The 27,152-nt window shown below is 44.9% G+C and overlaps 1 protein-coding gene across 6 annotated transcripts in view; it reads right to left on the reverse strand.

The window, feature by feature from the left end:
• NFASC (neurofascin) overlaps positions 1–27,152 on the reverse strand; it is a 109,597-nt gene that overhangs the window by 67,373 nt on the left and 15,072 nt on the right. The window lies entirely within an intron of this gene.

Consider the following 27,152-nt stretch of genomic DNA (forward strand, 5'->3'; position numbering starts at 1 on the left):
CTACACATCAAGGCTACACGTTCACACGCTGTAAAATAAGAGCAAAAGGCGGCTGGAACTTTGGAGAGATAATTCCACCATGTTTCCTAAAATATAATGCGGTCCATTGAAGTCAATGTATAATTGGCCGTCAGTGCACACACCGCATGGAATAACGGCCGTAATAGATTATGACTCTTCAAATAGTGAACATGCTTTTTTTTGTTTGGTTTTTTTTTGCATCCGTCGCCATTTTTGGGAGGGACCTAATTTTGTACACAAAAAACGGCCATTGTTGTGACATAATGGCCGTTATTTCAGTGCAAGATAATTTTTGGGTGCGTAATTCTATGCCCTATTTTTATCATTTTAAAGTGAATCTGTCAGCTGATGGCACCACTGGATAGATATCAATGAAAGCATTTAGAATATACCTTTGTTGCCTATATCTATGTTGTTATTTAGTGTCAAAGAGGCGGAGCCTCTCTTTAAAAACAAAAACACAGACACAGACAACACAGGTAGGTTCTGAATGCTTTTATTGACATCTATCTAACGGTGTCCTCAACTCAAGAGGTAGACAGAGGCTGACAGATTTACTTTAGAGGGGTGACAAAAAGTGCCAGAGATTTGTAATTTACTTCTATTAAAAAAATCTCCAGTCATCCAGTACTTATCAGCTACTGTATGTCCTGCAGGAAGTGGTATTATTTTCAATCTGGAGAGCAGGAGAGGTTTTCTATGGGGATTTGCTGCTGCTCTGGACAGTTCCCGACATGGACAGAGGTGGCAGCAGATAGCAGTGTGTCAGACTGGAAAAAATATACCACTTCCTGCAGGACATACAGCAGCTGGTATGTACTGGAAGACTTTTTTAATAGAAGTAAATTACAAATCTCTGTCACTTTCAGGCACCAGATTATTTTAAATAAATTTTGTTTTTGCTGAACTACCCCTTCAAAGGGCTTAGAACTCTTAGAATTGAACGGATTTTACAGCACTACTGATAGTGTCACCTGTCCTCATGTCAGGACTAAAGTATCAACTCCGCCGCGTTCTATATGCTTAGCATTCAGCTGTCACGGATCGTATACATACTGCGGGCACACTCACATGCAAATTCCCCTTTTTTGACCAATAAATCCTATTCTGAGGACAAACCAGCCAGGCTTTGCATGCTAAACAAATAATATGGAAGTAACATTAGGCAAATAGACTCTCGACAAAGGAATCTAATCCAGAAGACAGATCCCAGGGAGGGCCGATCTGATGGAAATGACACGCAAGGAAATTAATGAGGAAATCCAGAGCTGAACAGCTGTGATCCCCGCTCGGCAAAGTGGCAGACGTGCCGACGTGTCACCCATGCGCACGGCTCCCGGGACACACTGCTCTCGCACTAGGTTTATTTTTACATCCTTAGCCCTCCGGTTCTGTCAGATAAAAGGCATCGCCTTATCAGTTGCTTTTATAACCTAAAGTTAAAACATCCTGGCATCCATCAGCATGTATTATCATCACAAAGGACACGCTCCCCTCCAGGACAACACCTAGACGGTATGTCATAACCCATAATATACACGGAGATAAACTGCTTGGCTACAAAGGGAAGCGGGCACAGGTTACAGCACAAGGGCTGGCATCTGCAACAACTCCAATACAGCAACTAGCCAGAACATTAAAGGGGAACACCAGCAATTCTTTCAAATAAACTGGTGTCAGAAAGTTATATAGATTTATCATTTCTATAAAAAAATCTTCCAGTACTTATCAGCTGCTGTATGCCCTGCATGAAGCGCTGTATTCTCTCCAGTCTGACACAGTGCTCTCTGCTGACACCTCTGTTCATGTCAGGAACTGTCCAGAGCAGCAGCAAATCCCCATTGAAAACCTCTCCTGCTATGGACAGTTCCTGACATGGACAGAGGTGGCAGCAGAGAGCACTGTGTCAGACTGGAGAGAATACACCACTTCCTGCAGGACATACAGAAGCTAATAAGTACTGGAAGACTGGAGATTTTTAAATAGAAGTAAATTACAAATCTGTATAACTTTCTGACACCAGTTGATTGAAAAGAAAAAAAATCACTAGTTTCCCTTTAACTGTGTAAAAGTACACTACAAAAAGTGCATTTTACAGTACAATCACATCCAACCAATAAAATGGCAAATGTGTCCCCAAATATGCAGTAAATATGGCCAAATCCACAAAGTCTGGGGCAGATTTGCCACTGTGGAAAACCCTCAGCATTTCCAGATGAGAAGCCATGCTGCGGATTGCATGTTAGCTTACTACTGAGAGACAATAATATTTTATACATAAAGTGATCAGGAAACAATACTGTGATCTCTTCAGTAACAGCACAGTCATATCCATGAGCTCTGTGATCTCTACGGTAACAGCACAGTCATATCCATGTGCTCTGTGATCTCTATGGTAACAGCACAGTCATATCCATGTGCTCTGTGATCTCTATGGTAACAGCACAGTCGTATCCATGTGCTCTGTGATCTCTACGGTACCAGCACAGTCATATCCATGTGCTCTGTGATCTCTATGGTAAAAGCACAGTCATATGCATGTGCTCTGTGATCTATATGGTAACAGCACAGTCATATCCATGTGCTCTGTAATCTCTATGGTAACAGCACAGTCATATCCATGTGCTCTGTGATCTCTATGGTAACAGCACAGTCATATCCATGTGCTCTGTAATCTCTATGGTAACAGCACAGTCATATCCATGTGCTCTGTGATCTCTATGGTAACAGCACAGTCATATCCATGTCCTTTGTGATCTCTATGGCAATACCACAGTCATATCCATGTGCTCTGTGATCTCTATGGTAACAGCACAGTCATATCCATGTGCTCTGTAATCTCTATGGTAACAGCACAGTCATATCCATGTGCTCTGTGATCTCTATTGTAACAGCACAGTCGTATGTATGTGCTCTGTGATCTCTACGGTAACAGCACAGTCATATCCATGTGCTCTGTGATCTCTATGGTAACAGCACAGTCGTATGCATGTGCTCTGTGATCTCTACAGTAACAGCATAGTCATATCCATGTGCTCTGTGATCTCTATGGTAACAGCACAGTCGTATCCATGTGCTCTGTGATCTCTACGGTAACAGCACAGTCATATCCATGTGCGCTGTGGTGATCTCTACAGTAACAGCACAGTCATATCCATGTGCTCTGTGATCTCTACAGTAACAGCACAGTCATATCCATGTGCGCTGTGGTTATCTCTACAGTAACAGCACAGTCATATCCACGTGCGCTGTGTTGATCTCTACAGTAACAGCACAGTCATATCCATGTGCGCTGTGTTGATCTCTACAGTAACAGCACAGTCATATCCATGTGCTCTGTGATCTCTACAGTAACAGCACAGTCATATCCATGTGCGCTGTGGTGATCTCTACAGTAACAGCACAGTCATATCCATGTGCTCTGTGATTTCTATGGTAACAGCACAGTCATATCCATGTGCTCTGTGATCTCTATGGTAACAGCACAGTCGTATGCATGTGCTCTGTGATCTCTACAGTAACAGCACAGTCATATCCATGTGCTCTGTGATTTCTATGGTAACAGCACAGTCGTATCCATGTGCTCTGTGATCTCTACGGTACCAGCACAGTCATATCCATGTGCGCTGTGATCTCTACAGTAACAGCACAGTCATATCCATGTGCTCTGTGATTTCTATGGTAACAGCAAAGTCATATCCATGTGCTCTGTGATCTCTATGGTAACAGCACAGTCGTATCCATGTGCGCTGTGATCTCTACAATAACAGCACAGTCATATCCATGTGCTCTGTGATCTCTACAGTAACAGCAGTCATACTGATGTGCTCTGTGCTTTGCTGGTCTGTACATCTCCATGTTTACCTTGTGCCCGGGCTCCACCCCATCCGCCCAGCAGCTTTGGCATTTTACACAAAGGACGGGTCTGACTTCATTAAGCGATCTGTGTATCAGTAGGTTGGGAAATGTTCTCAGCAGCCCACGATGCGGCCATCAATGGAATGGAATGTTACCCACATCTATGGACGTCACTTGTCTCTCCGCTACAGAATTATTTATATACAGCCCAGCTTTCCCATTACAAGAGATCACCACTTCCCATTGAGGGTCTTTACTGTTCATCGCTGCATGTTTACAAGTGGCAGCATCGAGGTTATGAGAAGGTACAAAATGGAATGAACATTGTCACTAGTAGACTACAATCAGTCCATTAAAATCAATGGGCCCGCCATGGTATATGTTGGCCTGTTTGCTTGTATCCTGGTATTGGCAACAGCTGGAAAATATGAGAAGTGAAAGGGTCCTTACCTTTTTTTTCATACTGCCTTTTTAAAATCCGTTTAATGTATGCGTTTTCTGGGAAAAAACGCAGTGTGAACCTACCCTTTAAGGCACCATGATGTAACTGTATACCATGGTGTGCCGCCATTTAGTGCACCATGCTGTACAGTTACATCATAGTGATGTCACAGGCTCAGAGGCAGAACCCACGGAATCACCGGCAGCAGAAAACTGTCAATCACAGCCACGTAGCTGATAAGACCAGAGCTGGCGTTCTAGAGCTGGAGAGGGTACAGACGGCCAACTAAAATAATAAGGGGAATGGAGCATCTTAGTTATGAGGAGAGATTAATAGAATTACATTTGTTTAGTCTGGAGAAGAGACGTTTAAGGGGAGATATGATTAACTTATTTAAATATATAAATGGCCCCTACAAGAAATATGGGGAAAAGATGTTCCAGGTAAAACCCCCTCAAAGGACAAGAGGCCACTGCCTCCGCCTGGAGAAAAAAAGGTTCAATCTCCGGAGGCGACAAGCCTTCTTTACCATGAGAACTGTGAATCTGTGGAACAGTCACCACAGGATCTGGTCACAGTAACAACAGTAGAGGGCTTCAAAACAGGAGAGACAAGTTCTTAGAGCAAAATAATATAAATGCATATGTATAGAACCTATCACCCCTCCCCCTTCCCTGTATCCATCCCCTCCTTGGTTGAACTTGATGAACATGTGTCTTTTTTCAACTGTATTAACTATGTAACTGTCTACAAGTTTGCCAGCTACAGATGCCTGTGAGGCCCAGCCACAGGCTGCTTCTCATGTGCTGTCAGTATGTAACTGACAGGCATAGTCTACAGCACAACAGAAGAGAGCAACATTTCACCTCTATTTTCCTTTAATTCTTGTAAACCACCTAAAGGGGTAGTTTACATTACAAAAAAAAAATCTAATCAACTGGTGCCATAAAGTGCAAGAGAACTGTAATTTACTTCTAATAAAACAATCTCCTGTCTTCTGGGACTCATCAGCTGCTGGATGTCCTGAAGTAACTGGTATATTCTTTCTAGCGTGGAGAGCAGGAGAGGTTTTCTCTGGGGATTTGCTGCTGCTCTGGACAGTTCCTGACATAGACAGAGGTGGCAGCAGAGAGCACTGTGTCAGACTGGAAAGAATACATCCCTTCCTGGAGAACATGAAGCAGCTCATAAGTACTGGAAGACTTTAGATTTTTTACATATATATATATATATATATATATATATAGTATATATATAGAAGAAAATTAGAAATCACTGGCACCAGTTGATTTGAAAGAAAATATTTTTTGGTGAACAACCCCTTTAAGCAAGTTGTCAAATCCTGCGTCAATTCTTTAAGGGGTGCAGTATCATTTTAAAGGGGCATTCTAATCTAGGCATAGTATTCCCTATACACAGAAAAGGGGATAAAAAGTTGATAGGTGGGGATCCAATCACCAGGACCTGAGACAAGGACACAACCAGTGACAGTGACTCTGTGAGTGCTCAGTGCACCTGCTGCGCCGACGCTCCATGAATTCTCTATGAAGCCACCAAATGGTTCTAAGTTCAGCGCTCTGAAGCGTTCGAGAATAAAGAGGCTTTACTGCTAATCTGCCTGAGCATTTCATATATTATGCACACTACATACTTGTCTGACTACAACTTACAGCAAGTATACAGGAGCAGTATTAAAAATTTAAAAAAGCACCAAGAACACTTTAACAATTGAAGGTGTTCATCAAAAACACTGGGGGGAATTCATTACGGCTTGTACACCAATTTGTAGCCGGTTTACACCGTTCTTGCAACCTTTTAAAACATGGATGGAGCTTAAGGGTTCCTTCACACGTACCGTACCGCTGTGTATTTATCGCTGTGAGTTTCTTGCACATAAATCCACAGTGATAGTGATTGCTATCAAGCCATTATATGTGTATTCTCGCTGCGTGTTTGGTGCGATTTTGGTGCAGAAGGGGTTAAGCGGCTGGCAGATTTACATACACGCAGCGGTCGTTCAGACCACTGCGTGTATGTAATGACAGTGATCTGCCAGGACCTAGCCGACTCGCAGCGTTATTAACATTGCGAGTCGGTAGGTGTGAAGGCACCCTAAGGGTACGTTCACACTTACCGGATCCGCAGCTGATTTTCTGCTGCGGATCTGCAGCAGATCTCATTTAAATAACTGAACACAGCATCAAATCTGCACCATCAAATCTGCTGCGGATCTGCTCCAGATCCTGTAGGTGTGAACGCACCCTAAAGAAGGTAAAGTAAAAGGGCCCTATTCCACGGGACGATTACTGCTCAGATTATTGTTAAATCGTTCGAATCTAAACGATAATCGTTCGGTTGAATAGCAGTTAACGATTAATGACCGAACGAGAAACCATGATTGTTTAATAAGAACTGGACTTATTTTTATCGTTGCTCGTTCACAAATCGTTCGCATTGAATAAGACGTCGTTTGGTCGTTCGCATTAGTCACGAATGCAATAGCGACGACAAGACGACCGCAAGAACGATTATAAGTAACGATTATCGTTCCATGTAAATGGGTGAACAATTTTAGGTCTTTCACAATAGCGGTCGTTGGGATCATTTATCGTTAATGATTATGCGAACGACAATCGTCCCGTGGAATAAGGCCCTAAGAAGCTGCCCTGTAGAGCTGCTCAATGAGCCTTCAGCCGTAGCAGAGACGCTAGGACACCCAGGGACAGGAGGTGCCCAGCCACTCCCATCAGCCAAGTAAACAAGGCTCTTTTTTGCTAAAAACCACATTTGCCCAGAAAACCCCTTTAAATATTTTAGTTGTTAGTAAACGTAACTGTAACAGCCAGTGTCAGGCAGCTGCTGCCAAGGCAAAGAGGGTCATGGAGTGCATCAAAAAGACATGTACATGATATAAGTACTCTGCCACCATTGTACCAAGCAATGGTCAGTCTGCACATGGCATGGTGACTACAGTGGTACCTCGGTTTAAGAGTAACTTGGTTTAAGAGCGTTTTGCAGGAAGAGCTCACAGTTTTTTAAAACTGTAACTTGGTTTAAGAGCATTGCTTTGGTTTAAAAGCTCCCTGTACTGGATGGGAGGGGGAGTGGGGTAGGGGTATGGCCTGTATAGCATGGTCTGTACTCTGACCCAGGAAGTCTCCCTCACCTTCCAAATCATAGCAGATCCACTTCCTTCCTACTTCATGCTCCTTGCAGTCTCTGTCAGCCCTTGTGTTTCCCATACTCTGCATTCCTGCTATAATATGCCTGCACTTACACTCAGCTATACACACTGCTGCTCTAATGTGTCTGCACTCACACTCAGCTATACACACTGCTGCTCTAATGTGCCTGCACTCACATACACACTGCTGCTATAATGTGCCTACACTCAGCTATACACACTGCTGAATAGAAAAGTTTCTGTCGCTGTCCTCCTGCACAGCTCTGTGATTCTCACCTTCTGATTGGTCTATGCTGAACACCCCCCCCCCCTTCCCCATTGCTGTCATGTGACCACACAGACCTCTGACAGCAGCCCTGCTTCTCTATTCTAGCCTATTGTACTACGCTGCTGCATTATGGGGTTCTGAAGTTCCATCCTTTATCTATTAACTGCTGCTGTTTTTCCGTTTATGCCCTTACTATACATTATACTTCACATGCTGACTGCTATACTGTACAGTAACATATCCAGCAGTTTATCATTGTTTGTTTCATCTGTTTTACATGTTATTCAGAATATTTTTAGGGTGTGGAACCAATTTTCATTGGTTTCAATTCCTACCATTTCAATGATTTCTTATGTGAAAATTTGCTTTGGTATAAGAGTGGATTTGGATTACAAGCACGGTTCCGGAACGAATTATGCTCCTAATCCAAGGCACCACTGTACTTTGGTTACCAGTTTACAAGGAAAAACAGTAGAACTTGAGTGGGCAACAAAAGTAATAAATGCAGTGTGTGACTACTGAGCCAAAAAGATGGTCAGATATGGGGTTACATTGTTCAGAAAAAGAGATAGCTAAGTGGTCTGGAGAAGTCATGGGTATGGTGGGCAGTAATAATATAGGTATTAGTTGCTAGATTGTGGACACAGGCCGTTGTTTTGGGGATTTATTACGACTGTCAGATTCAGGAAGGGTTTTCCCCCGAAACAATGAAAAAAAATGGCATCTAACACATTGGAGGGAGGGAGGGGGGGGTGGGGGGTAGGTTGCCTTCCTCTGGATCCATTAATCAATACAATAAGCTAAACAAGATCAATGTGTATATTTTTCAACCTTTATACTATGGGGGTACTTATTTGTTAGTCTTTATTAAGAAATTATGATGAGATTAAAGGGGTATTCCACTTAAACATAACTTTTCACATCTTGCTGTCCGTGGTGAGACTAACAATTTCTTCCATACTTGTTATTACCTATTGTCTCCTTCCCCCAGGTCTGAGCTGCTGCTTTCTGCTGAAGACACAAAAATCACGTCCCCGGAAGGCCTTTGTAGCTTCTTTGTAATGCTGGGAGGATTAATCTGAGGTCAAGTTAACCCTCCCAGCATTACAAAGAAGCTACAAAGTTGCAGATACAGACAGTCAGGGACTTGTTTCCATCAACTGTCTCAAAAGGGAGGGGGAGACAGAGAGAAAGGCTCACCCACAGATTTTTGTGTCTTTAGCAGAAAGCAGCAGCTCAGAATTGGGGAAAGGAGACTGAATAGATAATAACAAGTAAAGAAGGAATTATAGTCTCACCATGGGCAGCAACAAGTTATGTTTGAGTGTAATACCCCTTTAAGGTCAAGATTTTGCTATCTGTTTAATGTATCCATTTTATGAAGGGGGAAAAAAACTGATGCAAAAACAAATGCAGTTGTCTGTCACCCGATATGATCCATTTTTTATTGGCTTAGGCCACATTCAAACACCTGTAGTGCAGTCCGTGGCCGCGGACCGCACTACCGTATGCGTATCCGTAGTGCTCCGTGTTTCACGGAGCACTACATTCACACATCATTACCCCAGAGATCCGTGCCGCGAAAAAATGGTCCGCATTACAACATGTCCGTTATTTTTTTGCGGCACGGATTGCGGCCCTGTATACACGTACGGACGTGTGAACAGGGCCATATGATAACATTGGTTTCATATTCTGTCCGCAATTGCGGACAGAACAACGGACGTGTGAATTAGCCTTAAGGCCGGGTTCACACTGCATTTTTTTTTTAGTCAGTTTAACGTATACGTTTTATGAGACAAATGCAAAAACGGAGGCAATTGTGTGCAATCGTTTTTCCATTGACTTCCATTATAAAAAAAGAAAAAAAACACTCAAAACATGTTGGTTGACCATCTTTTTGCATGCACTAAAAGTAACCATTTTAAAAGGCATACATTAAAAGGACTGCAAAAACACAGTGTGAACCCAGCCTAAGGGCCCGTTCACAATTGGCGGAATTGGCACCAAAATTCTGCTCGGAACCCCCGCGCATGGACTCCCCACTGAATCCCGCCTATCTCTTTCAATGGGAGGCCTCGAGCACCTCCGCTCTCCACTCAAAGAATTAACATGGCGGAATTTCGGCGCCGATTCCTTAGTGTGAACGGGCCCTTAGGCTGCATTGACACGTTCTGTGAAGTTGTCTGTGTGCACAAATTTATAGCCCATTGCCTTGTATTCACATGTTCAGTGTTTTCACAGATCTCCAATATGTTCTGTTTAAAAATAGGACAAGTCATAACTGGGAACGGAAGAACGGCACTTATTCCCCATTGTAATCAATGGAGATTTGCGTTTTTCACGGATGTGATGTAATCGATGTAATTTAAAATGCTTTAAACAGATTCGTGAAAAACATGGACGCCGTTGCAAAACGGATGTAAACACAGACGGTTTGGCATGGATCACGGAGATAGCTAGCGTAGTACATTCACGGACCAGGAAAAACACTGAACGTGTAAATTCAGGTTTTTTAACGTACACAAAAATAAGGTCAGCTACGTTTTTGTGTACGTTAAGAAAACGGATGCATTTTTATCCGTTTTTTTTTTTTTTTCATAATGGAAGTCAATGGAAAAATGGATGCGCACAAATGCCTCCGTTTTTTCATAAAAAAGTATGAAAAATACGTAGCCTTACATTTGTTGACCACGTTTTTCTGTCCGATCAAATAAAACCTTCCAAGACGGACACAGTGAGACAGATGGCAAAATCGGGATGTGACCCAAGCCACAAATCTATACAACGGTGGTTATAAGGCGCTGGGTTACTATCTGTACGCAGAAAGGGTTAAACTAAGTATGCCTAGTGGATGTGTAGTCACACAGCGCTATTAACGTGGATGGCACTGACATGGATTAGACAGGACATGCCCGTGAATACCAAGAAGGAACACACTGCATGCTACCCGGTTATATAACATATATAGAGAAGTCCCTTCTATTCCGAGCACCTCTGGCCTCATTTCCCTACAATTTAATAGACTACCCCCTCAGTCTTGTGTGCGACATTCCTGTATCCTACTCACATACTTCTCAGCTGTTCCATACAAATCTCCCTTCCTAACCATTTATAATGTATGAGGATAAAATCACACATCCATTACTCCGCTATTTACATAGCGGACGGCCCGGGCATAAATGCTTGCTTTATTGCGTCTCTTATTTTCCCAGCAGAAAATGAGTCCATTTACCCTTTAACCTTTCCAGTCTGGTTCCTAATATTGTATGGTGGTGCGGGGGGTCTGAGTGTGGGTAGATGGAGCAGGGCCAGGGGGCCCTAGTGCGGCGGCGGCCGCAGCGGATCAGCAGTCAGAGCACTTAATATGCAGATGAGGACGGAGCATTGCCCTCTTCCCGCAGGCAGCAGCTAAGCCTCATCCATATGGAGATGTGGCTGCAGTGTGGGAGTCGGCAGACCAGGCACTTATGGATCTATTAGACAATTCATGGTCTTGTGTCCGTAGCCATGCCATTTCCTGAGATCCGCCGTGTCCGTCCGTGTAAAGCTGAGAGAGACATGATGGGTCCCTATGGGCACGGATTAATCTGCAGTTTTCTGGATGTGTGCACCCGTCACTGATAAATCAATAGCTGCCGTCCCTTCCTCGAATCTCCTGAATCTCCCCAAGGGACAGACTCCAATTTGGTCTCTGTGGCAACAAACACCGGATTTCCCGGAGGACTATGCAAAATGTGGAAACAAAGGGAAAATGAACGTCCATTAAAATATGTCAAACACGTTAGTGAAGACCATGGATGAGGAACCTTCGGCCCTCCAGCTGTTGCAAAACTACAATTCCCATCATGCTTCGCTTTGGCTGTCCAGGCATGATGGGAATTGTAGTTTAGCAACAGCTGGAGAGCCGAAGGTTCCCCATCGCTGATATACAGTGATCCGCGATGAATTCCAGCTGTGGAGTGTGACCCATCTTCCATGGTGGCCCTGGTCCTACGTGCACACGCTCACTCGCGTCACCTCTAGTCAATGTTACCAGGTCTCTGAAATATTTATAGAGCGCGGCCATAGTCCTGCCGTACAAAGGAGCTTTTCTTTCATTTGCCTCTCTCTGTCCGAAGGACAAAGCTTCCATCTCATATTCTATTTTTTACAATAGGGCTTTTCTTCTCTGACATACAATTAACCCCTCTGTCGCTTTAACAAAACAAAATATGACGACCAAACAACCTATGTAAACCAACGGGAGCGGGACGATTCCGATATCTGGAAGCCGTGGTATGGAACGTCCCACTAGCTGTCTATGATAATGACCGATGTGGGAGGCGGGGGAGCACAATGTACCCTCATCTATCAGGCTGCTACAACTGCTATAAGCCAACTACACTGGATTTTGGAATAATAGCCGATTGACCCTTACATTATGAAATATTCTGATGACAGATCCGCAGAAAGATCAGCTGCTGTATGTCCTGCAGGAAGTGGTGTATTTTTTCCAATCTGACGCACTACTGCCACCTCTGTCCATTTCAGGAACTGTCCAGAGCAGCAGCAAATCCCCATAGAAAACCTCTCCTGCTCTGGACAGTTCCTGACATGGACAGAGGTGGCAGCAGAGAGCACTGTGTCAGACTGGAAAGAATACACCACTTCCTGCAGGACATACAGCAGCTAATAAGTACTGGAATACATGAGATTTTTAAATAGAAGTAAAATACAAATCTATATAACTTTCTGACAACAGTGGATTAATAATTTTTTGTTTATGGAGTTTCCCTTTAATGCATGACAGTAAGCTCCTACCATCCGTCTCCTGGTGGCTGCAGGTAACCAGGATATAGAGAACATAAACCCTATGACTAGTCCACAGTCTTGTATACGCATTGTAGTCACTGTATACCTTGTTGTCTACAGGCCGCACCACGTCACTCCACAGTTTGTTAATGTAAATTTTTGTAAAAATATAATTTGACTCCTAAATGTTTAGACTGAAGTTGCTGAAGTGATTCCCTCTCAGCGGGGGGCGCTGTATAACCTCCCTGCGTCTGGTTTGTTTGGTGTGTTTGCAGATCCTTCGGTACAGACCCCGGAGCTATGTACACACAGGGTTATAGATCGTTCTCTGTATATATACTGATGTGGAGGAGGCCGTCAGCATCGGGCGTCTGTATACATGGCTGATACGCTGCTCTGCCGGAAGATCTTACAATACAAACTCTCAGAACTAAATGTTATCAAGAAGACGGACGGCATTCTTGTGGTCAGACGACTTCAGAGTAATTAAGTCTGTGTTCATTAATTGTTGTGTTACCATGGCAACCAGAATATGGGAAACTGGTCTGTGAGGGTGGATGTTTTGGGAGACAATGCAACAGTATGGACAAAATGGTGATCAATCTCTGCTGTCATCTGTCACTCTCTGCCGTGATCTGTCACTCTCTGCCGTGATCTGTCACTCTCTACTGTGATCTGTCAATCTCTGCTGTCATCTGTCACTCTCTGCAGTGATCTGTCACTCTCTACCGTGATCTGTCACTCTCTGCCGTGATCTGTCACTCTCTGCCGTGATCTGTCACTCTCTGCCGTGATCTGTCACTCTCTGCCGTGATCTGTCACTCTCTACTGTGATCTGTCAATCTCTACCGTGATCTGTCACTCTCTACTGTGATCTGTCACTCTCTACCGTGATCTGTCAATCTCTGCCGTGATCTGTCACTCTCTGCCGTGATCTGTCACTCTCTGCCGTGATCTGTCAATCTCTGCCGTGATCTGTCACTCTCTGCCGTGATCTGTCACTCTCTGCCGTGATCTGTCACTCTCTGCCGTGATCTGTCAATCTGCCGTGATCTGTCAATCTCTGCTGGGATCTGTCAATCTCTGCTGGGATCTGTCAATCTGCCATGCTCTGTCAATCTCTGCCGGGATCTGTCAATCTGCCGTTATCTGTCAGTCTCTGCCGGGATCTGTCAATCTGCCGGGATCTGTCAATCTGCCGAGATCTGTCAATCTGCGGAGATCTGTCAATCTGCCGAGATCTGTCAATCTGCCGAGATCTGTCAATCTGCCGAGATCTGTCAATCTGCCGAGATCTGTCAGTCTCTGCCGTGATCTGTTAATCTCTCCCAAGATCTGTCACTCTCTGCCTTGATCTGTTACTCTTTGCTGTGATCTGTCAATCTGCCGTGATCTGTCACTCTCTGCCGTGATCTGTCACTCTCTGCCGTGATCTGTCAATCTGCCGTGATCTGTCACTCTTTGCTGTGATCTGTCAATCTCTGCCGTGATCTGTCAATCTGCCGTGCTTTGTCAATCTCTGCCGTAATCTGTCACTCTCTGCCATGATCTGACCATGACCCAGTCTGGGCTTCCATCTATGGGATGCAGATCTGTCACTTACATCTATTTAACTAAAGCACCCGGCAAAAACTGAAAAAATCCAACCCAGAAGGACAACTTTTTGACAGATATCTGTCGCACTTGTATCACAAAAAGAGCATGTCAATGGTGATGAGCGCAACTGGAGCATGCTCAAATCAGATCGCTGTGCATTTGAATACTGGCGGCTGAAGAAGTTGGATGCAGCCCCAGAGAGTCTGGGAAAACACGGATACAGCCATAGGCCATAGGCTGTATCGACCACGACTCCCTAGAGCTGCATCCAACTTCTTAAACAACCAGTAATCAAACGAGTTGGAGTCACGCTCATCTCTAGCTGTCAATCATCAGAAAACAGCCGACATTAGCCATTTCAGCAATCTAGCTTCTCTAGTGTACGGCCACTCTGACATAGTACTGTACTGGGAATCCAAACGTCTACTCCAACTGCAAGCTATGTAATGTCTATAAAACTTAGGGAATGTGTCACCTAGACTTACAGAAACCTGTTCTTGCTCTTTAATCTCTTTCTATCTTCTGATGTTGTTGTACATCATTATGAGGGGCAGCCATATTGCCTGAGCGTGTCAGATACGCTTTACCCCAAAAGCCTCAGACATTGGGACAATGAAGTGGAGCTGAACTACTAACTCCTATGGAAAAATTGTTGAGTCTACTTATTTTGTGTTATCCATTACATAGTGGTTTTACTCTACAGGGGCCAGCCTACTATTAAGCTTAGTAGCCGTGTATGACAACTGCAGAATTCCAGTATATTTTATTATATATTCTATGGAGGAAAAAAAATGTTTTTATAATATTGATGGTAAAATAAAAACATTGAAAATGAGCAAAAAAATTCTTCAAAAAAAATCTGCTTAGCATAAAGCAATCTATAAAGCATAGGTGATTGTCTGATGACACATCCCCTTTAAGGCATGAAATAGCTGTCTTCTAAACACATTCTCGTCCCTTAATTCCTCAAGACTCGGCATTTTTAGCTCAAACGTGAGATAAATGGTTGCCAGGCACCGGCGGCATAGCTTATCCCGGGGGAGAACAAAGAACCTGGCAGCAACGTAACCTCTTGGATCCCTGTTTATACCCCATACACATTAGGCAGTCATCAGATTCTATTCAGGTTGGTTGGATGTTAGCTGGGGCAATTATCGTCTCGATTGTTACACCGTATAAATGGTCCGACCAATCAGCTAGAAAATATAAATAATCATTCCCCCCCCCCCTTTAAACAGGACGCAACGTCCTGCCGGCAATGATAGAAGTGAACGGACATTCGTGCTGCATTTCACTCCAAATAATTGAATTGATTGTCTACTGAGTGAGTATCGGGCAAATATCCCCCTATGTAAAAGGAACATTCGGTAGAAAGCTTCATATTCCTTATGCCGTAAGACACAGGTCAGAATGATGCAGACTGTGCGAATGTACCATAAGATACAGTCACTTTAAAGAGGACCTGTCACCCCCCATGCCGGGGTGACAGGCTCCCGACGCCCCATTAGATCCCGCTATACTGACCTCATCGCGCGGTTCCGCTTCCTGATCCGGTCGGGTCACAGAGATATGAGCGCCCGAAGCCCGGCGCGCGCTGACAGGAGAGTCCGATGCCCATAGAGAATGACGGAGCATCGGACTCCCCCTTCATTCTCTATGAGCGTCGGACTCTCCTGTGAGCGCGCGCGCCGGGCTTCGGGCGCTCATATCTCCGTGACCCAACCGGATCAGGAAGCGGGACCCGGCGGGATCAGGTCAGTATAGGAGGCTGTAACGGGGGGTCGGAAGCCTGTCACCCCGGCACGGGGGGTGACAGGTCTCCTTTAAGTGTTGCACATGAATAGAACGGCACCGGCACGGGGAAGCTGGTGGTGTAGTCCTTTTTTTGAACCGTGGCTCAGTTTCCGCGCACAGCGCCCTCCCCCATAGAATCAAAGGAGCCGCATCACAGAAGGGAAAGACGATTGTCACACTGGGGGCGGGTGGGCCCACCTCCAGTACTTCACATCCCGCCGGTGCCCGGGAATAGACCAGCGCTGTGCATGGGAACAGGCCACAGTTCAAAAAAAGGACCGTGGCACCAGCATCCCCGCATCGGCACTGTTCTTTTCCTGTGCAAAAGTGAATATATTTTATGGTACATTCGCTGTAATGCCTGTACAGCAGGGATGGGGAACTTTCGGCCCTCCAACTGTTGCAAAACTACAATTCCCATCATGCCTGGACAGCCAAAACTAAAGCTCTGGAGGGCGGAGGGTTCCCCATTCCCACTGTACAGCGCTTAGCAGAAATCCAGCCCTATTACGGTTACAATGATTCATCTAGTAGAGTGCCTCTCGGTACACTGTATCCTCCATCGTTTTACAATGTATATTTAGCTTGTTCCAGCAGTATTCTCTAACAGCAGCTAAGTGGAAGAGAGCCCCAGATTTGGGACAAGAATGAGTCAGCGTTATATCCCAGCCCATTGCAGGAAAGACACCAGCACCGATCCTCTACATGACTCATCTGCACTATGTGGGCACCCCACTGCTTTACATGGTGCCTACCTGCTCCAACATATGTTCTTATTCTATCATTCAGACCTGGCACTAGATATCAAGGAGTGGATGTTATCTTTAAAGGGGTAGCTCAGCAAAAAAAAAAAAAAAAAAAATTCAAATTCACTGGTGCCAGAAAGTTCTATAAAAAAAAAAATCTCCAGTCTTCCAGTACTTATCAGTTGCCGTATGTCCTGCAAGTGAAGTGATGTATTCTTTCCAGTCTGACACAGTGCTTTCTGCTGCCACCTCTGTTCATGTCAGGAACTGTCCAGAGCAGCAGCAAATCCTCATAGAAGACGTCTCCTGCTTTGGACTTCAGATATGGCAAGCACTCTTGATAGGGTAAATGAAGGGTTGTCCTACCCCAGTCACTGAGTAAGCAATCAATCCACCGGGTCATGACATTGCAGGAGGTGCTGCGGGGGCACAGGGACAGGTAAGTATACAGTCTTTATTATGTTTCCCCTCCCCATGCCTGCCCTTCAGTGTAATTTTTTTATTTGCCGGACTTCTCCTTTAAGCTCTGTGTTCAGCACCATGGACAACTCTACTGAACAAAGAGCTGAAGACAGCACCATGAAGTTAGATGGGATTGCTGGCTACTGGCACTTCTGTGGGTCCTGACCAAGGCAACATAAAAAAAAAGGGCCACAGCATGTACAGCCTTTTAACTCTCCTCACCAAGGGACTAAGCAGCAGATAGTGGTGGAGGGACTCAGGCACTTTCTACCCAAATTTGACACATGCGTCTACTCACTTAGTAGCTCTTGAGGAGATACTGTCCTAGGCAGCTCAGAACAACTAATGCCTGAACTGGGTAATGACAGGTTCATTGGTACATGGCACTGTTCGTGAGGTACATACCCTACTCTTCACAGCTAAACCCCCACGTTCTATCCTCTTGTGGGTTCCTTCTCCTTCCTGCACAGAGCTCTGCTCTATGTGCTTCACGTCCCTACATGTCAGGGTTCCCACCAGCCTTCCATGTACAGTGTCATTGTCCTGGTACCTGATGTCTTCTTGGCACTATAGCCATAGCAGCACCTCAAAGCACAGGCCTTTCCAGAGCCTGCTCCACCACCATGCCACAGTCACACCTTACTGCCTGCACCACCACCATGCCACAGTCACAGCTTACTGCCTGCACCACCACCATGCCACAGTCACACCTTACTGCCTGCACCACCACCATGCCACAGTCACAGCTTACTGCCTGCACCACCACCATGCCACAGTCACAGCTTACTCCCTGCACCACCACCATGCCAGTCACAGCTTACTGCCGGCACCACCACCATGCCACAGTCACAGCTTACTCCCTGCACCACCACCATGCCATAGTCACAGCTTACTGCCTGCACCACCACCATGCCACAGTCACAGCTTACTGCCTGCACCACCACCATGCCACAGTCACAGCTTACAGCCTGCACCACCACCATGCCACAGCTTGCTCCCTGCACCACCACCATGCCAGTCACAGCTTACTGCCGGCACCACCACCATGCCACAGTCACAGCTTACTCCCTGCTCCACCACCATGCCACAGTCACAGCTTACTCCCTGCACCACCACCATGCCACAGTCACAGCTTACTCCCTGCACCAGCACCATGCCACAGTCACAGCTTACTCCCTGCACCACCACCATGCCACAGTCACAGCTTACTGCCTGCACCACCACCATGCCACAGCTTACTCCCTGCACCACCACCATGCCAGTCACAGCTTACTCCCTGCACCACCACCATGCCAGTCACAGCTTACTCCCTGCACCACCACCATGCCAGTCACAGCTTACTGCCGGCACCACCACCATGCCACAGTCACAGCTTACTCCCTGCACCACCACCATGCCAGTCACAGCTTACTGCTGGCACCACCACCATGCCACAGTCACAGCTTACTCCCTGCACCACCACCATGCCACAGTCACAGCTTACAGCCTGCACCACCACCATGCCACAGCTTGCTCCCTGCACCACCACCATGCCAGTCACAGCTTACTCCCTACACCACCACCATGCCACAGTCACAGCTTACTCCCTGCACCACCACCATGCCACAGTCACAGCTTACTGCCTGCACCACCACCATGCCACAGTCACACCTTACTGCCTGCACCACCACCATGCCACAGTCACAGCTTACTGCCTGCACCACCACTATGCCACAGTCACAGCTTACTCCCTGCACCACCACCATGCCACAGTCACAGCTTACTCCCTGCACCACCACCATGCCAGTCACACCTTACTCCCTGCACCACCACCATGCCACAGTCACAGCTTACTCCCTGCACCACCACCATGCCACAGTCACAGCTTACTCCCTGCACCACCACCATGCCAGTCACAGCTTACTGCCTGCACCACCACCATGCCACAGTCACAGCTTACTCCCTGCACCACCACCATGCCACAGTCATAGCTTACTGCCTGCACCACCACCATGCCACAGTCACAGCTTACTGCCTGCTCCACCACCATGCCACATTCACAGCTTACTGCCTGCACCACCACCAGGCCACATTCACAGCTTACTGCCTGCACCACCACCATGCCACAGTCACAGCTTACTCCCTGCACCACCACCATGCTACAGTCACAGCTTACTCCCTGCACCACCACCATGCCACAGTCACAGCTTACTGCCTGCACCACCACCATGCCACAGCTTACTCCCTGCACCACCACCATGCCAGTCACAGCTTACTGCCGGCACCACCACCATGCCACAGTCACAGCTTACTGCCTGCACCACCACCATGCCACAGTCACAGTTTACTCCCTGCACCACCACCATGCCACAGTCACAGCTCCATTACCTCCATTGTTGGCATCCTACTATAGCTGTGACTGTGGCATGGTGGTGGTGCAGGCAGTAAGCTGTGACTGTAGCATGGTGGTGGTGCAGGGAGTAAGCTGTGACTGTAGCATGGTGGTGGTGCAGGGAGTAAGCTGTGACTGTAGCATGGTGGTGGTGCACAGCTTATTCCCTACACCACCACCATGCTACAGTCACAGCTTACTGCCTGCACCACGACCATGCTACAGTCACAGCTTACTCCCTGCACCACCACCATGCTACAGTCACAGCTTACTTCCTGCACCACCACCATGCTACAGTCACAGCTTACTGCCTGCACCACCACCATGCTACAGTCACAGCTTACTGCCTGCACCACCACCATGCTACAGTCACAGCTTACTTCCTGCACCACCACCATGCTACAGTCACAGCTTACTTCCTGCACCACCACCATGCTACAGTCACAGCTTACTGCCTGCACCACCACCATGCTACAGTCACAGCTTACTGCCTGCACCACCACCATGCCAGTCACAGCTCACTGCCTGCACCACCACCATGCTACAGTCACAGCTTACTCCCTGCACCACCACCATTCAACAAAATCAGTGTGTGTGTGTATATATATATATATATATATATATATATATATAATATGTGTGTGTGTGTGTGTGTGTGTTTGTGTGTGTGTGTGCTTCATGACTTGTAACCATTCCCAGCTATAGTAGGATGACAACAATGGAGGTAATGGTCCGGACCATCTAGAAGCCCCCGGTGTCTATTCCACTTGCTACCATTATTGAATCAGACCTCTTCTATCCCCCTTTCCTAGATCCCTGATGAAACAATGGCTGCTTATTATTATTGCCTCTTCCACCACTTATCATTGCAGAAACATGTTTGGTTACAGAGATTCCTGTTTAACAGGAGATCATTAAAAATTAAGCGGAGCTCCATTGCCTTCAAGGACGGTAGATTAGCTCTCTTTGATGTCTGAGAGGAAATTGGGGCCGTTTCAGCTCCTTTTATGCTTTGTTACAGACAATAATACGTCTTGGCTGCCATTTCCACCTTTAGCATCTACCGGCACTGGAAGGGCACTGGATTATGGCACAAAGACACCAGGAGGCCGGAACACTGATGTCTGCGGCTTGTACATCTCGGAATGTTTCTATCAGATTATTTATGTAAACAAGGAGCGGGATTTCACATTATCAGGACTGCCATAGCCCCTTCAGGGTGCGGACTAGGGGGCTGGGGGGGCTCTAGGGGTAAAAGGGGGGGCTATGTGATATTTCTTTCTTTTTTTTTTACCATAAATTAATATACAGACCCAAGTTACTTAACCCATTTGTAATATGGTAATACAATATGCTTTTTACATAACCTTTTACCATATCCAATTAATCCTCCCACCCCCATCCTCAGTGTAGAGGGGAAAAGAAGCCCCCAGCCGTTATCATATTGATGCCAATATTCAGCCTTCTGTCCATGTTACACAGTATTTTTTCATCCTCTTATCCAGGCTTTATATCACATTTTTTTTATATACTTTAACCCTATTGACCCAATGTCCCCAGGTGACCGCTGATGCCTCCATATCTGAGAATTATTTTACTATAAAAGGCCTGTCCTCCCCTCTTTCATTTACTATAGTCAGTATAGCCCCTTCTGGCTCATAGGGGACCTTCCAAATCCGCCTCCATCCTACAGTTCTGTATCACAGCACATCCCCTGTATTCTGCATCCCTAGCTCGGCATGTGGGACAATATGGCGTCTCCCTTCTCCCTACCTGAAACAAAAACACACCCTAGAAGTAGAGAAATGTGGAATAAGATTGTAGTCACAGATTGTATTATACTCTGGAGTTTTTATTTAAAGGAGTACTCTAGTGGAAAAAAAACTTTCAAATCAATTGGTACAAGAAAGTTATGTAGATCTGTAATTTACTTCTATAAAGAAATGTCCAGTGTTCCAGTACTTATCACCTGCTGTATGTCCTGTAGAAAGTGGTGTATCCTCTCCTGTCTGACACAGTGCTCTCTGCTGCCACCTCTGTCCATGTCAGGAACTGTCCAGAGAAGCAGCAAGTCCCCATAGAAAATCTCTGCTGCTCTGGACAGTTCCTGACATGGACAGAGGTGGCAGCAGAGAGCACTGTGTCAGACTGGAAAGAATACATCACTTCCTGCAGGACATACAGCAGCTGATAAGTACTGGAAGACTGGACATATTTTATAACTTTCTGCCACCAGTTGGTTTGAAAGACGGAAAAAAAAATTGTTGAAAAGTCCCTTTAAGGCAAGGAGAAGGGATACGCTGAATTGTCCCACATGCTGAGTTGGGGGTGCACACTACATTCTATGGGCCGTTTCTAGTGGTATTCCATTTTCAGCAAATAAATGTTATTTTTTTACATAATGAAAAGCCCCTATTCTCCCCTATTACGGAGCAGCCATCTATCCCCGCACTATATAAAGTTGTTTATAAGCCTCAAGGAAGCATTTGGTGATGTCAGTACCATCTATGCGCCACGTCCATCCACAGACAAGGCTTTATGTGGCCGGATAAAGGCCACTTCTCTCTCTCTATGGAGAGTTCTCATACTGTACAATGGGAATGGCTTCTTCCCCAATGTTATTTAGTCTTAAGAAGATGAAGGAGCTGTCTATGAAGCCTGGCAGATGTGCCCCATGTCTGAGGACTGACACCAGATACATCATGCAAATGAGCTGTCACTTTCTATCAAATCAATGTATCACTTGTATCCGATCTATGGAGAAGAAGCCGATCCGGCCTTGTGTACTAGATGACACTGGGAGCAATGGAAGGATGGCTGCTGGATACAGCTCCTGGTAGGTATACATTCATTCCGGCAACATCTTCTGTGATGTGTTATTCATCTCACAATGGAGAGGACAGAAGTCCATGGTAATAAACTGCTCACATAACCTCAGATTATCAACAACAACGGCCGTGACTCTAGGACGTGTAATGGGGGCGAACACACGAATAGCACTAAGAATCGGTGGACAATAGTGATCAGTGCTAGGCAGTATATATATATATATATATATATATATATATATATATGGTGGTCCAAAAGTAGGGGGACAGTATGTCAGACATGGTGTAAAGTAGAACTGGCTCAGTTGCCCCTAGCAACCAATCAGATTCCACCTTTCATTCCTCACAGGCTGTATGGAAAATGAAACTGAATTTGATTGGTTGCTAGGGGCAACTGACCCAGTTCTACTTTACACCATGTTTGATAAATCTTCCCCCTTCATAACCCTATTACACCGTTCACCTACTTTTGGACCACCCTGTAAATAATAATGATAATAATAATAATAATAATAATAATAATACTAATAATAACATTATATATATATATATATATATATGTACACACACACACATATATATTATAATACTGTATAATAATAATTTATATATATATATATACAGTGTATATACACATATATATATATATATATATATATATATATATATATGTGTGTGTATATACACTGTATATATATATATATATATATATATATATATAAATAAATATATATATAATAATACTGTATAATATATATATATATATATATATATATATATTATATATATCAATCATCATGGGATGAATCAAAAGAGGACGAGAGGCTAAAGATGACATGCAGCAGCTGATAAGTACTGGAAGACGTTCAATTTTTCAATAGTAGTAAATTACAGAACTCTAGCTCTTTCTGGCACCAGTTAATTTGAAATAATTTTTTTGTGAACTACCCCTTTAACGGAATGGGGTGGGTTACAGGACCAAGACAGGTTATCAAGCTTGGGGCTTTTCAGTTTACATAAAAGACATCTAAAGGCTCTACTGCATTGAACGATTATCGTCCATATTCGGCCAATAATCGCCCCGTGTAATAGAAGGCAACGATCAGCCGACATGAACGATGTTGGGTGATCATTGCTGTCATTTGTCTTTCAACATGTTGAAAGACAAACGACTTAGATAGAAGTGATCTACTGCCGTTGCTCTGCTATCCTCTATGGGCTGCCCAGACGATCTAGCGATCACCCGGGAAGGCCCCCGCAGCTCCCCGTGGCCCCCCTCTACTCACCCGCTCGCTGTTGCCGCGTGTAGTAGCAGTGGTGGCGAGCAGGGAACGAGGAGCAAACAAGCTCTGACAGCGCTCATTTGCTCCTCCAGTCGGCCCATGTAATAGGGGCTTTAGGGGCGATCTGATTACATTGTACAAATATATGAATGGACAGTACAGAGATCTTTGCAGTGATCCCCTGACTTCTAGGCCTGTAACCATGACAAGGGGGCATCCTCTACGTCTAGAGGAAAGAAGGTTTCACCATCAGCACAGACGCAGATTCTTTTCTGTACAAGCAGAGAGACTATGGAACTCTCTGCCACATGATGATGCCACTTGATGGACTCTTGTCTTGTTTCAACCGTATTATTTATGTTACAACATACACCGTACAAAGACAAGGAGGTGATCTACCTGCCATCACCTTCCCTGATTTACCATCATACTGGTCATGGAACTTTACTCCAGTCACATGTATGGAGCTGTGACATGGTGCCCTGTACAATGGACGCCACTGCGAAGAAAAATGTCACAGTCACCTCTGCCCTTCGCTTCTATAAGCTGTTTTCACCACCTGTATGTAAATCTATATGTTCAACATGTGTTCTCCATCATATACAATGCAATGCAGTGCCCTCATTCCTCGTAAAAGAACAATCCATTGCCAAAACCCAAAATTGGGATGCTATTTCCACGCTTTCTCTACAGTCATTTTAATGCAGCAGTATCCTGTAAGTGTTTTTCATTTGCAAGAAGCCAGGCTGAAAAAAACTGGTCAAAAATACAAAAAAGAATGGAAAATTATTGTCCGATACAGTTTCTGGCTAGGTTCACACGATGTAAAAATGACGGCCGTCTTCGTGCAAATAACGTGCGGTGTAATAGATGTTATCTGCACAATGACGGCCGTTGTAATGAAAGATGGACGTCATCTTTACATGGTGTGAACCTGGCCTCGGGTTTCGCTTCTGGTTTGACAAATACTGATAGCCAGACAGTGTATTCTGGTCACTGGTTTCTATGGTCCTGCGTAGTATTTCCGTCAGTCTTTTTTCAACCAAAACCAGAAATAGAACAGACAGGACAAAATTATAATGGAAAGATTTGCACAACTTCTGTGTTTCCAACTCACTCCTAGTTTCGGTTGAAAAAAGACTGATGGAAATACTATGTGTGAGCACGGCCTAAGGGTCCTATTAGACAAAGTGATTTTTAATAAGCGATCGCAAAAAAGATTGTTCATCGGTAACCTGAAATTACACAGAACAATAGTCGCTACTACAATTGTGTACTCCATCTGATCCCAGCAAATGAAGGAACAATGATGAATTAAACTAAACGATCAGTAAACGATAAATGAACGATGAACAATTTCTCATTGGTTGTCTGATCGCTGTCTGCATAAAACAATTACTGTTTGAATTCGAACGATATAACGATATTTCACATGATAACTGTCCCGTGTAACAGGGTCCTAAGTAACTATCCAGAGAAGCATAACCTTTTGAAGATCACATACTAACTGAGTTAAAGGGATTGTCCAGGCATTAAACTAAAAAATTACATTTCATGACAGCTGTCCAATAAAAAACATCCGTCATTTTAACGGTGTATGAAGCCTTATACTTTACTGTATATATAGCTGTAGGTGATACAGCGATACTCACTTACTGCTGTCCTGATGCTCCCGATCCCCACTCATCACTGATTCTTACTAGTATCTGGTTAGCGTGACCACTGCAGGGACAACATGCAACAGTAACCAGGCAGAAGTGGTGGTGAGTGGCGGGAAACAGGGGATCAGGGTAAAAAGTATAACGATTTTTTTATTTTTATACTACCCACTGGTCACATATAAAAAACATGTAATCCCTGGAAACTCCCTTTAAGAAACAAAGTAGATTCCATATGTATAGCACAGGTGATTATAGTCCAGTGTACACCATATAATAACAGAAGGAGATTAGGGTGTTATACGATAGCACTGACAATATAGAGGGGTGACAATTAGCCGGCTCCATCATAGCTTATGAATCAGTGAGTGGAGGAATCCTTTATACGGACTGTGTCAGAGAGTGCTGGGTACCAGGCTGGTGCCTGCTCCCCCTGCAGCTCATCTCACCCCCACCCGCCTGCCTCCCCCCGTCACTGTCTCTTTATAATCCTACATCTGCCAGACACAGAATACACTACCCCCTTCTACCACTGCATATGGAAGGGACATCTGTGACATCTGTGGCAATGCACACAGACACTGACAGGGTTAATTAACCATTTTACCACCACCATGCTGCTGAATATCACTTCACTCACTTTCCTGTATGAAATGATACAAAATACGTGAAGAGAAACCACTGCAACCAGACTGCCCTTTAACGGATCTGTTTAATGGAAAAAACGGATGTATTTGTGTGCATTCATTTTGATCCATTTTCCCCATTGACTTCCATGATAAAAAAAATGGATCAGAACGCATCCCTTTTTTTAGCGTACAAAAAAATGTGATTGGCTACGTTTTTGTGTATGCAAAAAAAAACGGATGCGTTTTGATCTTTTTTTAATGGAAATCAGTGGAAAAACTGATCAAACAAATACACACAAATGTATCTGTTTTTTCATACATTTTTCCCATTAAACGGACAGCAAAAAGGCAATGTGAACCCGGCCTAACTGGTTAATATTAGCAACAAGGCCCCTAAATAGAGATAGATAGAAGATAGATAGATAGATAGATAGATAGATAGATAGATAGATAGATAGGAGATAAAGAAGGGACAGCCCTGGAGTCGATCCACCATGCAGGCAGCCATCCAGGATCTCAGTGAAGCTTGGATTAAGGTTACAGGAATCATGTAATGCTGCGTCTCTATTAAATCCACCTCAATGCGGCTACATTTCATATAATTACAGTCGCTCCTCGTTTCCCTGTGTCAGTGTTAGCCCGTATAACCCTTCTGCCATTCTTATTATAGACCAGGAAAGACAGACAGCTACAGTATATAGGTTCCTTACCAGAATCAAACTGGGCAAATCTCCATAGACTTCTGAGGGGAGAGAGGAAATAAGTATACAATTATCATCAATGCTGCGTCCATAGATGGCGTCTACATCTACATATCTATATATTCAGGCCGTGTATGAGGATGAAGCTGCACGTCCTCTCCATTAGGATGTGAGCAGCCTGTATGTCAGTGACACTTGTAATGGTGCTGACCTCCCAGTGACAGCGGCGGCTCTGTACCCTGTAGGGCCATGCATCCCCCTTATCCGCAGATGTCACGGCTGATGTTCCTTCCAGCAGGCTTATGCCGGGGCTGAGCAGCTGCTGACCACAGGCCGGAAGCCCCTTTGTCCTCTCTGAGTAATAGCGGTGGACAATGAGGCTCCAACTGTCTCGTGCCGGACATCTGTCCTTTTACCATATGAAGTTGTAAAGAAGTTTCTGGCTTTAGATCACTAACCGATCAGATCAGCAATAAATGTCCGTCCACAACGTGCTCTAAAACTATTCTATACAAGA

This window comes from Dendropsophus ebraccatus, chromosome 11 (assembly GCF_027789765.1).
Source record: "Dendropsophus ebraccatus isolate aDenEbr1 chromosome 11, aDenEbr1.pat, whole genome shotgun sequence".
NCBI lineage: Eukaryota > Metazoa > Chordata > Amphibia > Anura > Hylidae > Dendropsophus > Dendropsophus ebraccatus.